Source organism: Tyto alba, unplaced genomic scaffold (genome assembly GCF_018691265.1).
Source record: "Tyto alba isolate M040663 unplaced genomic scaffold, T.alba_DEE_v4.0 Super-Scaffold_7, whole genome shotgun sequence".
Taxonomy (NCBI): Eukaryota; Metazoa; Chordata; class Aves; order Strigiformes; family Tytonidae; genus Tyto; species Tyto alba.
In genome coordinates this window covers 31,706,340-31,723,002 of record NW_024881328.1, presented here as the reverse complement: position 1 = coordinate 31,723,002, position 16,663 = coordinate 31,706,340, and positions in this window count along the sequence as shown.

Below are 16,663 nucleotides of genomic sequence, written 5' to 3'. Positions count from 1 at the left end.
TTACATCAAGTACAAATTCACGTGGGTGAGCATCTGGACAAGTACAGATGACAAGTGCTATGAAATAAGGAGTACAAATTTCAAAAGAAAGCAAAATACTAGCTAAACTCTTATAAGCCTGTAATGCTATTGCTAAGAGCCATTAAAAATGGGTTTGAAAAGCTTACCTGTGTCTGTGTTTACCTACAACCTTCTCTGAGTTAACTAGCTGCTGGTTTGGATGAAACCATTGCCTATCCTATCTTCTCTTCAACTGGACAACCAAATGACAAGAAAATGTTGGCCTTCCTGAGAACAGTAGTTTCTGTTTTCACAAGTCACATGTAAAAAGCTCTCAGGGTCACATTCTTGAAAGTTGCTTTCTGCAATCACTTAATAAGCAAAGTCTACTTGTAAAAAGGTCAACAAAAGGTTTGCAGACATGACTGACGTGATTTTTTATTAGATGTCACTGAAATGTTCCTGCATATATTTCCTTACTTTCTGTACCATCTCAAGTACCAATCATCATCTTCATAGAGTTTAACAATTGAACACAGAGAACAATAACAATTGTACCCAGCTGAGGTGGTTCAGGTCAGTGTTGAAAATGAAGTGTACGAGATCTATCCAATTGGTTTTATGTGCTTTTTACTAATTGCCTCCTGAAAACTTACAGTCTTGTTGGATTTTGTACATCAAATGTTATTACTTACTGTTTACAAAATTAGGTAGCTTAATAAAAAAATGCAGAAATACAGCCTCGTTCCACTAGATCATAACAAAAACATCAACTGTCATCAACTGTACTTTAAATATTCCAAGTTCACACTAACAGTAAAGCTTTTTGCATACAGAGACAAATCTTTTAATCTCTGGTCCATTTCTACCTGCTTTGTATTCTTGTGACATCTGCCCCCTCTCAGCCTTCCTAAAACAGTCCTGGAAGTCTGATGGAGCACTCAAATTAGAAAAAACAAGCATTAGAACTGGAGAACAGTCTTCATGAAGGAAAAGTACTTCATGGGAGAAAAGTTTGGAATCACTTTAAAAATATTACCATAGTGATGTCTCAGTGTGATGATTTTCACCTGCCACATATTTAAGGTGGAGAGAGGAAGTTGCTTGCACCACACAAAAGGATGCTTTCTATATAACATGGTGAGTAAAAATAATAATGATTTCCGAAAAATTCAAGCCACATTCATGTTTGGCAGCTTTCCCATCATGCCAAGAATTTATCCAATGCCCCTTTTATTTATGATGGAACAAAAGTGACGTAACACTTTGTCATGAAAGAATGCTGTAAATGATGCATTTTTAATTATATACACTGTTGTTCTTGAAACAACTCTCCAATAGTGTATGTTTATAATCCTACATACATGCTGCAGAAGTGGTTATAAAATGCAGCTGTGGTCAACAAACACGTGATTTCAGTCTGACACTAGCTCAACGGTAAGACTGGAAGAAGAAAGAAGAAGCAGACACTCCAATAAGTGCTTTTCCTCCACCTCAATTTTTGCAATGTTATTGAAGTATTGGCCTACCAAGAACCAGATGTCTACAGTCAGCCAGGCTACAAAAAAGCCTGGAAGCCAAATCTGAACACTGGTGGGTCTCCAGCAAATCAAGAGCAGCAGCAGAAAATGCAGATTTCTACTGAAAATTTGGAGCAAAAACAGAATGCCTGTACATTATGTTGTCTTTCCAGCACTTCAGAGCATCTTTAGGAGCTAGAGATCCCTCTTACCTACAGAGACACCTTTGGGTTGCTTCGAGAGACCGAGATGTCAACAACAGCAGCTAGGTTTGTCTATGCTTTCCATCCCATACTCATTTTCCCTCTCTCCTCAAATGTTGTTAAAGCAAATATTTATAGACTTCTGAACATTACTATTCTTATGCTTCACTGCAGCCAGCATAGACAAGATCATTCTCAGTGATATGACAGACAGAATTTGCTGCTATTTGGGGCCCTCAGAGAATACCTGGGTTATCAGTGCTAATAAGAATTAATTTCTTCTCCCCTTTCTCCTGGTCATCCTTTCCAATACAGCCATTAATCTTTATTCACTATGACTATAAGTGACAAAGCAATGGGTTGTCAAGTCCTTTAAATTTGGGATATAAATGCATCAAGGATGTGAAAATTCAGACATGCAAGAGCTTTAAGATACCAGCAACTGTCTACTGACCTTAGTCAATTCACTTAAGTGAACATACTGGAGCAGAGCGAACAGAGAGGACCAACATTTCTGATTTGAGCTACCAAACTACACTGTGTAAAAGCCAATGAAAGATCAGGGCTACTGTGAATTGTGTCCATATATCAACTGCAACACACAGATATTAAACAGATAAATGGATAGCGGCATAAACAGAAATTGATATGTGACTTCAGAGAACAGTGATGATAGGACCAAGAACTGTTTGCACTTATGTAGCCTTAAAAGAACATAAAATGCAAAGGAGATGATCAAAGAAGAAATAGGCTTCTCCAAAAATGGACAAATATGTATTCTGGTCTCTGCTTTTGGTGGTATTTAACGTAAACATAATTTTCATTTTCTGGTTGTTTTTTCTTTTTTTCCCCTGCTTTATACTTTTCACATTTATAAACTTAATACCTCAGTTCTTCCTGAAATTCAGAAGCCTGCAGGGTCCAAAAGTGTCCAGAGTTACAGGCCCAATTCAGTTCTGAACAAATATGGTTAGTTTGAGGATCAAGGATGAATCCTTTGTGTCTTGCTGAACAAACTATACAGCCCATGAATGACAAACCTCTCTATCTCTTTCCTCAGGTTTTCTTTCAATACGCATGTTTGGTCCACTCTTCTCCTTAAGATTTCTGACTTCCAAATAAAATCATCCTTTGAGTTCAGATGATTAGGAGAGCCAAAAGGCATTGTTTTAGTTTTTGCTACATTTAAAACCAGTTTGTTTTCCTTGAACCAGTCTGTCAAAGTCTTTTTGCAGTTCAGGCGTTATGTGAGAAACAGATTTGCCATTAAAATGCACAGTCGTGCCATCTGTATAAAAATGTATAGCACAGTAATGACATAGCCTTGCAAAATCATTAATAAAAAGAAAAAAAACAGGAATGACTGACACTACTCAAGTCAGGGAGGGGGGAGGATAGAGGGGAGAGACATTGACACCTTTGACTGACAAAGGGGGGAAGAGACAGCCCTGTGAAGAGAAACAGATTGATGCTTCTCCCAGATTCTTTGTCTTCCTGACAGAGTATGGGCAGCAGCACAGGCCACCTACTTGCTGTGCTAAAGCCTGCAGCACGTTAGGCCAAAATCTTTGGTGAAGTTAGTTAAGAAAGATTTCCACTACATTTTCATTTATTTAGGGTATGCTTGAAAGAACTCACTATTAAATACCTGCTCAGAAATCCTGTTTCACCAGGAGCTGTTCCTCTGCACCCCTGCACTGGTGAGGGGCCCCATGTTCGGTCCCTCTGCAGCTCTCCCCAGCCAGGCTGTTACTGCCTCGTGCTGATCAAGGCAGCTTTCAATACCACTGATTCTGAACCTTTATGTTGCCCAGGCCAAGACCTGGCGGTGCTGACAGCCCCTCAGACTGCAACTGCTTCCTATCTGGATTGCTACCTACGTACCCCTACTTCTCCAGCATCATCCTGCTTGCATCAGAACTCTCTGTTTAAATGCTGGCAGGCATCCAGCTCTTTTCACTCCCAGGCAGAGGTAATATCATAATAATTGCCACGTCCTTCAGGTTCCCCCTTAAAGGGACTATACCATGAGCTGAGGGCACAAGCAGCAGCACAGTAATGCAGAGTTCCTTCAGTGGTCCGCTAAAGGAGCACTGGCTGCTGGCAGCCCTTGCGTCACACCTACTAGATAGGATTTAGGTTCGGGGTTGATGTGTGTTGGTCCCACCTCACTCTGACAAGCCAGCAGGATACTGTGATTCACAGGGGGAGATGTGCGAGTCTTCCAAAAATATGCCCGGAAGGAAAGAACTGGTAAGGGCATCTGAAAAAGATGCACATATGGTTTTTTTGATGGCTAAACAGCAGCCAGTTCTCTAGACTTTTCCTCAGGTCACACAGGTGAATGTTTTCCTTAGGCTGAAGACTTCTAAAAATATCACGGAGAAGATTAATTTTTGGCTATGTTGAGTTTAACAAGTGTCCCTTAAGCTTTGTTTACCCATCATCTTGTCAACGTGGCATATGCATCACTTCGCTATCAGCTACGTGCTCCACCCTTTGCGTCTGGCTGAGTGCTGAGAGCTGACTGCAACCCACAGCCTCTAAACACTCCTGGGTCGCAGCCCAGGCCTTTTGCCGAATCTAATAACATGTGCTGAAAATGCAAAAGCATCAAAACAATAAAAGCCATAAGAACATCTTTACAAGGTACTTGCTAGCATTCACCCCAGGGACTTCACTATCATTTGAGAGAAAACATTGTAATTGTGGTAGAATTATAGATTACAGTTTTACTCGGACTTCCTAAAGTTAACCTCTACCATTACAGACCTAAATTTGGAGCAGTCCATTGTGCCACTTGGAGAAAAGCCACTAGTTCAGCACTAGCAACTTCAGTTGTATAAAAAGAACTTTTTTAATGATGATTCGTGTTTCATAAGCGCTGGACTATTTTTAGAAATATGAGAAAGTAAAGTATGCCTCCTTTTAAATCTGGCTTTTACTGCACCCTGTAATTTATGGCGATATAATAAGTAATTTGAAAATAAAGATTTGAGACAACATTTTAGCATTAGTGTTTTTAAGACAAAACAAACATTCAAAATAAAACCTAAACCACAGCAATGAAATCTATCATTAAATGCCTACTTTCTGCTAAATTTGTAGTTATGACAGCTTAAATCTCAAACATTTGTTGTGACCTCTTGCAAAGTAAAAATAATCATATTATTCATTGTGGTTCAAGACCAATATAGGGTATTATTTCATCCTAGCCTTAAGTATTCATGGAATTACATAGCGTATCTTTTAAAACTGTATTAATTACTCTTTGCTGAGTCCAAGTGACTGCTGGTTTTCAGAAAGAAATGTATTGTATTTGCTTTATTTGTGAAGACTAGCACTTTTTAGACTCATTTATGCATAATACATCAGATGTGACCTGTTCAATCAATGCCAAAGTTCTTCTGAATTAGTATTTCTGTACAAGTTTATCAGACACAAAGGCTTTTGACTGTTCATAGAAAAATTCAGACACACTTTTTCTCTCATTCATTGTGTAAAAGCTGATACTGTACTGTGGTGTCAAAACTCAGTATTAGCCTGCAATGAATAATATGTGCCAAGTAGTTCACAACCCAGTCCATTAACTCTTGCAGACAGCCCTTACATCACACCAAATAGCACCTCACATGTCTCTGTTTATTGCATGGGTATCTCTCTGAGAGGAGAGTCTTCTCTGCATGGGAACCAGCCTTGGGTTAGGACATAGGCATACGGCAGTTCTTCCTATCAACGCACTTAGAAAAGCCACTTCTCTGGCTCCATTTCTATTTTTACCCAGCATCAATGCCACTTGGGAATTACATGGCTTGATCATAAAAAAAAGTGTTTTCTTCCTTGGATTTAAGGAATGGAAGTAAACTGGAAAGTTTTCCAGAAACTGCTACATAAGAATGACAAGAGCTACATATTTTCAAGGACAAGCACCATAAGAAATTGCCTGAACATTAAAAACCTTCTTCAGACAAAAAAGGGAAATTGTAGGTTGGGAAGTCTACCAATTTTCTTCCTTGTAGGATTTCTGAAAAAGGTAACATTTAGAGAAGAATAAATAGAAGTGATTTTGCATTAAAATCTTCATATCTTTTGAGTTCCAGGCTCAAACATCTAGTATTGCTCCTTTCATTCTTCAAATCCATCACAGACCTGTACTATGAACCCTCCAAATGCAGACCTGTACTATGAACCATCCAAACGCAGTACCAAACCATGCCTGTAGCCATGCATGAACTCTGACTTTAACTTGCATGGGCATCTCAGGGGAGGAAGAAAGTTTTTCCTCTTAGAAAGACAAACTACTTGATTTCAAAAAGCCAGAGATAACTGATCATATATTTTGGAGGGCAGCTAGAACCTGATCTACTAACCAGGTCCAAAAGTGTCAAGCGCTCTTTAATTTTATAAGGGGCCAACAAACCAGAAATAGCTATCTAAACATCAAAGGCTTATGACCAACTTATACATAAGCAGATCACTTTAGCCTCAAAATTAATATTTAGCCATTGAATTCCTTCTCTGAATTCCAAAACATTCTGGGACTCCTGTCAAACTCAGAGCTGCCAAGTGCTCATCTTGTCTGACAGTCCAGAGCATCTAGACCTAGAAATCTGGATTCAGACTTCTGTGCTTTGAGATCCATCAGCCTGCCTCTCAAGCAGCAAGAGCTTTACAGCAGAAAATACAAAGATTGACATTCTGTCCGGGTTTACACCCATACCAGCTTGCTGACTTCAGTGTGACTTGGCAGGTGCAAACAAGAAGAGAGTTTAGCGCTTGGTCTTTTTTTCTTGAATTACTAAATCTTTTTCTTGTTGTTTTAGACTAAGAAAAACACACACCTTTAGAGAAAGAAAAAACTTTAATATTTTTTTCCTCTTTTTTCAACGATTATGCAAATCACTTATGTAAATAATAAGCTGGAACTTTTTAATTAATAATTGATCTTTAGTATGACTTTTTGTGCCTTACAACATTGTATTTGTACCCACTTGTAACATTTTTTTGATTTTTAAATACCTTTTTAACCTGATATCACTGGCATTGAGTCTGGGTAGTTTTTTTCCTGGTGACTATTTTCCCATAATGATAATTTGAATTTGTGAGGTTGGTATAAAAGGAGAAGTAGAAAAGGGAAAGAAAGAGATAGAAAATCTATTTTAATGATAGCTGGCAACTCCAAGCAAGATTAAACACAAATGTTGTTGTCTGCTCACTTGAATATGAAATTCTCTGTTTGTGATGGAACCCCCTTTGGAGAGCTGAACCCCAGAGGTGGGCAGTTTGTGGAAGACAACTGGGGCAAATGCACAAATGGCACTTGCTGCATTTCTTTTTAGCCCTGAGACAAAGTAAACTCATTCTCAAGGGCCAATGAGAGCTTCAAGTTTGTCCCCACTAAAGCTGAGCATTTGCTCTCTATCTCTCTAGAAGAACTAGGTTCAGGAAAGAGTAAGTGTAATAAATGACACTACACACAGGCTGGTGTGACTTATGGAGATGGCAGTGCTAGCCCTTTTGCCAACCTGAACAAGCAGCCTAGATGGAGGGAGGAGCAGGAGAGGAAGCAGCACTTCTCACTGAAGTAGCTGCGGGAAAGCCTGCTGGGCTGAAGCTAACATGGTAGCAGAACATCTGTCCTCCCCTTTTCCAGGTATGTTAGCATTTATGGAACACTTAAGATTTGGGAACAAGAGGTTAAGATGTCTCTGTTCCTAATAGCTCTTTCTCATCCCTCTTCTTGAAATCTGTAGAACTCTTCATATTTATAGCTGTTTTTTCCTTTAACTAAATACAGCCTTTGGGAAAAAAGAATGCTTTTACATTAAATAGTGATGAACTTCACCAAAATGTGGGTTTCATGGGGAAAATAAATGTTTCCTTTCATAAATCAAAAATGCTATTTAAGCTGTCATTGTAGTAGTACTTGTTAAACTGAGGGAAGATAGAGAAAATTCTCAAACATATTGATATAATTTAAAAACAAATAGGGTGAACAGGCAGGGAACTGATTCATTTTTAACTTTCATAGAAAAACAACTTCAAAAACATTGTAGATGTTCATGAAAATATATTTTCATTTACTATCAGCTCTAGAGGAAAAAAAATACTTATTCTCTTTTGAGCCTCACATAATCTACTAATTCACAACATATTAAACACAAAGAAACGGTAAAATACATTCATAAACACAAGTGCCAATATGTATGTGTCTGAAAAAAGCTAGTAATTTAAGACTCTTAAGTGCAACTGTTCCCCAAAGAATGTTATTAAAAACTGCTGCAAGGAAAATAATGTTAGTAAACACCTTTATGATGAAATAATTGTGTGGAAGGCACTGTCACATAAGAACATGGACCTACAGCCAAGGACAATTGCTCTACTATGCTTAATTCATTTATGAAACATGAGGTGTCAGCTTTATGTGGTTTGGCTGAGATTGGTGTGGATTTTTTTTTTTAATTATTCCTACAAGGCTAATGGATTATAATATATTTTGCCAGAGACTGCATTCCATAGCACATATTTTATAAAGAGGATGTAAGATGTATTCAAGGCTTGCTTTCCCCATGAATCAATGAATCAACAAACATCTCCCTATTGTGTAAGATACTATTGTTTGATTGTATTTGAGAAAAGATTATTTGCTCAGAGCATTGTGAAGTTATGGGACCATGAGGTGCACTTGCCAAGGAATCCTTTTGTGATGATTCATGAAAACAGGCAGTCAGCAGACCAAAGACATGCCATGGCACGGACAAGTTCACAGGTCGTTGGTTTGGAGCCTGCAGTGCACTTTAAGTCATCTACCACACAGAATACAGTGCAGAACAGGAGCATTTTCAAAGCACAGAGTAGTTTGAAGGATAGAGGCCTTTTCTACTTCTATGGATCAAACTCAACCTACGAACCTAAGCCCTTGAATTAATATTGTTTGTTGGCTACATCATGCTGTACTTGCCTTGGATGAGTAGGGACACCCAAAGACAGGGTTTGTAGCTCTTACCCAGAATCCCTCATGCTGTGCTGTTCTCAAACCTCAGAGCTCTCTACCATACTAATGAAAACTGAACCACACATCATGCCAGGCTGCCAGCCCTTTCATTGCCATGACACGTATACTGGAACCTCCTGTGGTACCTGGTTTTGCTCTGACCTGTAGAGCAGGGCTGACTCCCTGGAAACCCAGCAGCCTGCAGGTAAAACAGCAATGTCTAGGAGAAAATTCACTGTCAAGCTTTCATCCAAACTTGATCTGTACATCTCTGAGCAGATCATCACAATAGACATGTTTCCACAAATTAATTTGGTGTCTGCATCGCCTGTGACTGTGCACTTCATCCATCCTGCAGCTGCCAGTCATACAGGGCTACAGATCACGGTGACCATGCATGAAGGCTCAGGAGCACGTTTCCCAATTCAGCCTCGCCTCTGAAGGAGACACCCTTCACTACCTAACCACCAATTTTTCTGCCAGCACATTGCCCCTCCCTCCTTCCAATGGCCTCCATCTACACTTGCTCCCTTAAAGCGGGCAAGGGAATGTGTTGTCTTGAACTAGAAGCATGCAGGTAAAACACTGCAGCAGACTCATTCAGCTACACTTGCTATAACCTTCTTAACTCTCCGTATTTCAGCACTACCCTATTTAGGACTTTGGCTGTTTGCTCAAAGGGAGCAGTGGAAGAAAGAGAAGGTCATGTGATCTCTATTCTGGTGACAGGGGATGCAGGAAACATATGTATAAGTGAATGGTAACAAGCACAGATTGCCTGCAAAAAGGACCATGCGATGGCAGCAGGGTGCCCAGACATCAGACTCCTCCCTACATGAGGGCAGACTTTTTGGGGTGGAGAAACATGCAGACCTACAAGCCTGGCCATGCACAAGGAAACAGAGTCCTGTTGACCCGAGGGAGCTCCCCCACAAGCTGTGGGGCACCCCCTACCTCCATACCAGCAACACTCTGTGTGGATAGCTGGGCAGAGAAAAGTACTCCATAATGGGATAGTCTTCTAAAACTATAAATCACTTTTCTCTCTCAAAGTAATTTCAATGCTATTGTATAATACAGAGGAAGAAAAAACCCTTTTCCACTAAACAGGCTTTCGCACCACCTACAACCCAGGATTAAACTTCAGAGGCAGTTACACAAAGAAAAGGATTTCTGTAAAAAAATCAATCAATCATTTGTCAAGTGTGGGTTCAAGCACCTCTGAAAACCAGGCCGTTTCTCAGGTACATGAAGATATGAGATCTTTATTTAAACCACCCCCAACATGTTTCACTCGAGTCTCAGAAAACTGTGGCCTAAATGCCTTAAAAAAGTTTGGATTTCAATACTAGCCTCTCTGGGGCTGAGACTACCACTCCTCAGCATAGCCAGCTCACCTTTCCTTTCAAAGTCTGTGTGAAAAGGGAAATCCCACTGCCCATGCACCAGCCAGCCAGCTTTCGCTGCATCAACTGCACCAGGGGCTATGAGGGTTGCTGTTGGTTACAGCCATCTTAAGGCCCCCAACACTGGAAGTTACAGCTTTCAGGAACCTCAGGAAACTCAGAAAGAGGGCCTTTGACATACTGGCCCACTCCATTCAGTTTCATTAACCTTCTCCTTTTTTACATACTTTAAAGCCCTTTATGATAATTAACTGTCTCTAACAAAGTAATCCAAAGTAAAGCTGGTTCAAGTTATTTATAAACTTTTAGGACTCCACTGTTTTATATGCACAGTCAGAGCTCCTGAACAGTCAGACCCCACTTTCATCTATATTTTGTTATTTTTTTATTGTATGTACACAAGCAGAGTAGGCGGGACTGATCCATCAACCCCTGCAGTCCACTCTGGGTAACTGAAGATAATATCACCTTACCTGGAATAACTTCAGTCCTTTCCCATAAAGACATTCAAGCCCTTAAATGGTACACCAAGGCCAGCAATCCGGGAAAATAATTTTATGGTTGAGACCAAATGATCAAATCAAAGCATTTCACCAATTTGAATACATGTTATTTAGAAGTCTCTGCCACAGCAGATAGTCTCAAAGCAGGGAGGGGGTTATAAACCGAGCAGTAACACTGGTGCCATTGTAGGCACTCTATTCTAAAGTGTAGCTCCAGCTGACAGTTGGTGCTGGGTCAGGCCAGGCCAGGCCAGGCCAGGCCAGGCCAGGCCAGCCGCCCCAGCACAGGAAACAGCAGCATACTGCCACGAGTGTGGGGAAGGGGCTCCGGAGCCGCCCTCACAGGGATCTGCCCTCATTCACAAACAATGCAAGGAGCCGACAGTCGGCTGCAAAAGCAGCTCTGGAAAACACCTGCAGATCCCCTCCCAGTGCAAGCACAGCCCCTTCGGGTGGCTTTGCAGCTCATCTGCTCTCCCAGCAGAGACCAAGTCTGAGCAGCAACCAACTGCTGTATACGAATCATGTCTCAAACCTCCGCACTAACACATGTGGGAAAACCTGTACCCACGGTAGGCACGGCCCTGCCCTCGGGCTCTGTACCTGTTGCTTGACTGGGGCGGAGGGCCAGGAGAGACGCCTTTCAGCAAGAGCCTCCGCTGCCTGACATCAGAGAGCCTTGAGCAGATGGTGACGTGCTCTGCTTCGTCCCTGCACACAAAAACATTTTTATTATCAGGCACAGAGTGTTTGGAGGCTCAATATCTTCTTCTCTCTACTCGTGGCTGCTGACAGAGGCATCACCGGAGGGCTGTGATTTACCACCTTCATATTTATTTACATTTGTGTCTCAAGAAGAGTGGCAATTTGCCAGATTTGGAAGTGCTTAATCGGATCTGATGGGCAGATTAATTAGTGCAGGTCACAGCACTAGTTGCCTTCCAGGAACATTACCTTTTTTATTTATTTTTTTGTCAAGGTAAAGCAGGAGGAGGTCAATGCCGCCAGCATGTTTTACATTTTACTAGTTTAAGTCTTCATGGGTTTATTTCATTTCCTCTCAGTAAATGAACTTTGCTTTTATTTCTGCCATGACAATATACTCCAAATAAAATGTTGCAAGCACACACAAAAACTGGAATGCAGAAAAATGAAAATCTTATTTATCCCCCGCTTCCTTCCATAATGTCCATAATAATCCTCTCCTCCCCCCCACCACAGTTATTGCTCCTCCAGTATGATCCTCTTGGTATAATTCCATCTTTGAAAAAAGGTGCTTTGGAGTATGGAGGATTTTCATACATGTGTATATATATATATGTACATACACACACATTTATATATATAGACATCTATTTTTATATATATCTATAAATAAATATATACGTACAGAGGGAGAGGCAGACACCATATTTGGCTAACCATTATACCAGATTGAGCAATTATAAACTCAGCTGGATTATTCTTAATTTTCACCAGCCTGACCGAAATTTGAATGTGGCCAATTACATATAGACTGACAAACCAGAGAACATAGAGATTAATTTTTTATGGCCACAGGATCATTTGCACTCCATAACCTTGGGAGTGACATGCTGCCGGTAATCAGGGACACACATTGTTGTCATGCCACCATGGTAAACGTGAAAGGACCTTTTGCATCTGTCACGCCGCAGAAGGCAGGAGTGGCATATGGAGTGCCAGGACACCACAGGGACCACGCTACTTTTGAACAAAGGCAAAAAAAATATTTCCCCAATTTTTCCCCTTACAAGGTGTTATTTGGCACTTCAGAGGGCAAAGGAGAGCACAACCCCCCTGGGGACCATGCACAGTCAAAGCACTGAGGATCCAGCACCTGTCCCAAGAAGAGCCCTCACCACCTACCATAAGGGTTGCAGAGGACAGGATTTGGCCCTTGTTGTTTCCCTAGCACAGAGCACTGCTGTGCATAAAACACTCATTTACAACTTCCTGGGACTATAAGCAGCCAGCAGGCCCAAGACACCTCCAACACAACCAAGCCAGGTGCTGGGAGGTGAGTCAATCCAACAGTTTACTATAAAGATTTTCTAACTCTCTCCATTCTAACTTTCTCTAAATATGCATATTTTCCTTTCCTCTGGCACTCAGATTTATCACAGCACCAAGGGAAGAGAGAAACTGTCTCCAACATTGTCAAGCATCCAAGCCCATGCGTCCGCACAGGGTTTTGCGGGTAGATGTGAGCTGCATCTGCCTGTGCCCGTAGCCTTCCAGAAGTGACCCTGCAGCGAGCAGCCTGGCGGGAGGCTCCTGGCTGCCCCAGGCAGGAAGATTAGCTTACAAGAGGGAAAAAACATTCGCAAACTCTTGCCCAGTGAAGAGAGAAACTGGGTAGGACTCCACAGAGCAATAAAGCTAAACTGTTTAGGAAAGATATAAATGGATTGAGGTTTTTTCCTTCTTTTTTTTTTTTTTTTTTTTTTAATGTATCCTCTCTCTCACACACACATGTCCTGAGAAAAAGGAAGAAAAAGCCTTCCACAAAAAGAATGACCATAACTGTAAAGCCAAACCCCTATTCAATAAAACAAGCAGAGAATGTTTTCACATTTCCCTATTTACTCTGACTCATTTTTATTAAGTAAGTTGAAGATGATAATTTTTATGCACATTTATGACCATGTTTCCAATACACATGGCACCCTATAAAACCTACCACTGCTGTACCCCGCCCAGGGCTGCACTCCAGCTTCTCAGGCATTCTGCGATTACTGTAATGAGGCACGGCACTACCACTGCAGGTCAGGCTATGTCAGTGTTTCCATTCAAACTCTTTTTTGGATGTGTGTCCCAGGACATGGCTTTCAATTTAGCTGGGCTTTGTTTCACACACTGGGGAAAATTCACTCCCCTCCATGTTATTTAAGGAAAATAAATAACCCACCAAAATATATTGCCTTATTTTGATTAAATGAAGCGGAAGGAATGGAGAGGGAGAACCCCTGCCTTTTGTTCAAACACATATTTGTCTTTAATTATCTCCAAGGGTCCCACTGCAGTGGGACAGGTGGTTACAAGATGCTAACTTTTCTCCAGCAACATCCCTCATGTATGTTCAGTTTCCCACTGCTAAAGCGGGTGGCACAGTTTATTGCAGTGCCACCTCCCCTTTTTGCAATAGCAATTTATAACCACAAAACTTACACCTGTAATTTTAAACCCACGTTTGAACTGTGGGCAAAAGTCAAGTACCCTCTGTCTGTCATTGCCTTTGTGTGCAGCCAAATCACAGAATAGGCAGCCACATCCTCATCATTTTCTCAATAGAAGGAAAAAAATTATTGCAGGTACAACTGGCAAGATGAGTTCTGTCCCATACAAAGGAAAGCAAGTTCTCAGCTATTTTCAGTGACAGTGAAGTTTCTTAGTGCTCTGGTTAGGAGGGAAACCTTCCAAGTAGGGATGTAAGGCCAGACTGCTGGCTTAAGCTGCTGGAATGCTCCAACAATTTTAGGAGAGATTTAAGATGCTGCCTTTAATCAAAAGGGAGTGTTTAGGCTGTAGTTTAATGATGACAATGTGAATGTCAACATTGTTAACAGTTTCACTGCTGATCTGATTAGCAGGAAAACCCAGCTAGTCCAAGGTTGTGGGTAATTTGAGTACTTTCCCACCCCTTCACACCCACTCCATCACTTGACTCTAACTTAAAAGAACTGCTAACTTTTATATAAGCCAGATATTTCATAGGCTCAGTTCTTCCTCTGGAATGGCAGCAGCTGTTATGTATTTATTTTCAAATAAAAAAAAAAATAGCTTAAGCAGTCACATACATATTAAGTTTTTCTGGGCAGGGCCCATCTTCATGTTCTGTGCTTGTACAGCATCTAATTCAATCTGGATAATAATAATAAGTAACAACTGTTTAAAAGATTGCTGTAGCATGAACTGACACAATGGTCTATTTGAGATGAGCCTAAATTCATTTCCAGTCTCAAACACTGGCTTCCTACCACTGCATGAGCACACCCCATATCTCCTCATCACTATAGAGATCTGACTCCACATGGCATATTCTTATGTGAATTTTTATTTAAAAAAATAATAACTCCATTCCTAGCACAAGCCATACTACCAGAGCAGGCTCCAGGCTCCAGGCAGCAGCTCTTTACCTTTACCAGGCCAAGCTACCTATTTTGAAATTCACTCTCTCTACAAATACCTATCTTCATAAATACATAGTAACTCTCTAAATCAACTGTTGGGGTTATATTGCTAAGTTACTGAGGACAAACCCTGCATCTCACAAAGAGATCACCATTCCAGAGTTTCAGAAGCTAGGTCTCCATTTCTCCCACAGCTGCAGCTCGTAGATGTGATAGTTTAAAGGTGTAATGCACAAGAAGCAAATCCCCCTCCAACCTTCACTAACACCCCAAGAGTTCAGTGTACCCAGGGAACTGGCATTGTGTTAAACTCAGCTGCCAGGATAAGATGGACTTGCACTTCAGCAACTAATAATTTTTTGCAGCCCACATCAAATCTGACCGGTGCTTTTATTTTGACCACCATGAAATAAGACAAGAACAGCCTTTCTGACTGACGTCTTGCACAGGGTAAACCATTTTGCCGCTTCAGGGTCCATGGTTTTGGTTTTCATTGTTCTGTGATAGCAATTCCCACTGAAATTAGTGCAAATCATGCATAAAAACTGAATAATTAAACCCCAGAGGAAGTATTTTAAAAGCTACATTTTATTTTTGAGGCAATTCCTTGGTACAAGAAAATCACTGACGCCTGATCAACAACCAGAGTTCCTTAAATGCTTCAAGACAACATACAGACATACATATGTAGGTATGATAAATAAATTGAAAATGAAGAATGAAAGTATGTGTCAGTAGTTTACAGATGAAAACCTTACAAGGATGTTATGAACTTCAGTCCAGAAAGTATTGTGGAGATCAGCAACTACAATCACCTATTCTGTCAGCTACACTGTATATAGCTATTACCAGGGGCTCTCCAACTTCTTCACCAGCTGTGGGTAACAAACCACCCTACAAAAAACTTAAAATCATGTAGCAAAAAGGACTAAGCCCCCTAACTATAACAAGCCCTAAGAGAGAAAAGGAATTAAAAATATTCCCTATATAGGTACTAAATGAACTTAGGTTCTACTCTATAGAGAGTACAAAAAATGAAAATCTGACCCAGGTGAAAAATCTTGTCCTGGCCCAAAACCAGTGATTATTTTAGTACTCTGCACGTATAAGCATTAACTGAACACATGAGCATTTGGTACTGCTTGCAGGATTTCTCAGACTCAGCAACTGCAAAGTTAAAACAGCAAACGAAAGTAACCCAGGTCTCCAAAAGCTCTGGGCATACCCTGTTCCAACCCAGAACTGCAAAGCTGTCCAGTCCTCATGCCAGGCAATAACCATACAATTAGTAGTTATGATCTCTCAGTAGATAAATATTGATTTTAAAGATATATTAGCTTGGTGTTCATTGGGGTTTTATTGCTTGATCCCAACCTCCCCTTCATTTTTTGCCCTGAAGCAAGCAGATATGTTTCATTTGCATGCTCCTGTGTCTCAGAAAACATTTCCAAATTCTACACAGAAAAGATGGCAAAGGTTTTAAGCAGGGGCAGGGAAACCCGCAAAAGACAACAACGAGCAACATACATGCTTAGACCCCAAATCTAAGGGTGACCTTATGGCTGTAGGAGTCAGCTCATGAAGTACATGGAGCCTTCCATGTATAACTAATCTCCAAATAAATTATCTGAAAACCCTAGCAACTGGACAGGCTTCTCTTCATAACTGTCTTAGAACTGAGAGCTTCACCTCAGACTCAAATTAATCAAAAAGGTAACATCAGTCTAGCCAGGCGTCCAGATGGAGCAACCATCCCCTGTCCATTGCTGTGGGTAAGACCTCGTTTTACCAGTGTGCTTTGGGTCACAGGCTTTGTTACCCTAGTGCATAGCTCACTGCATGGCACCTAAATGCTCTTTTGCCAGAGGAGGGGTTGCCTTGATAGC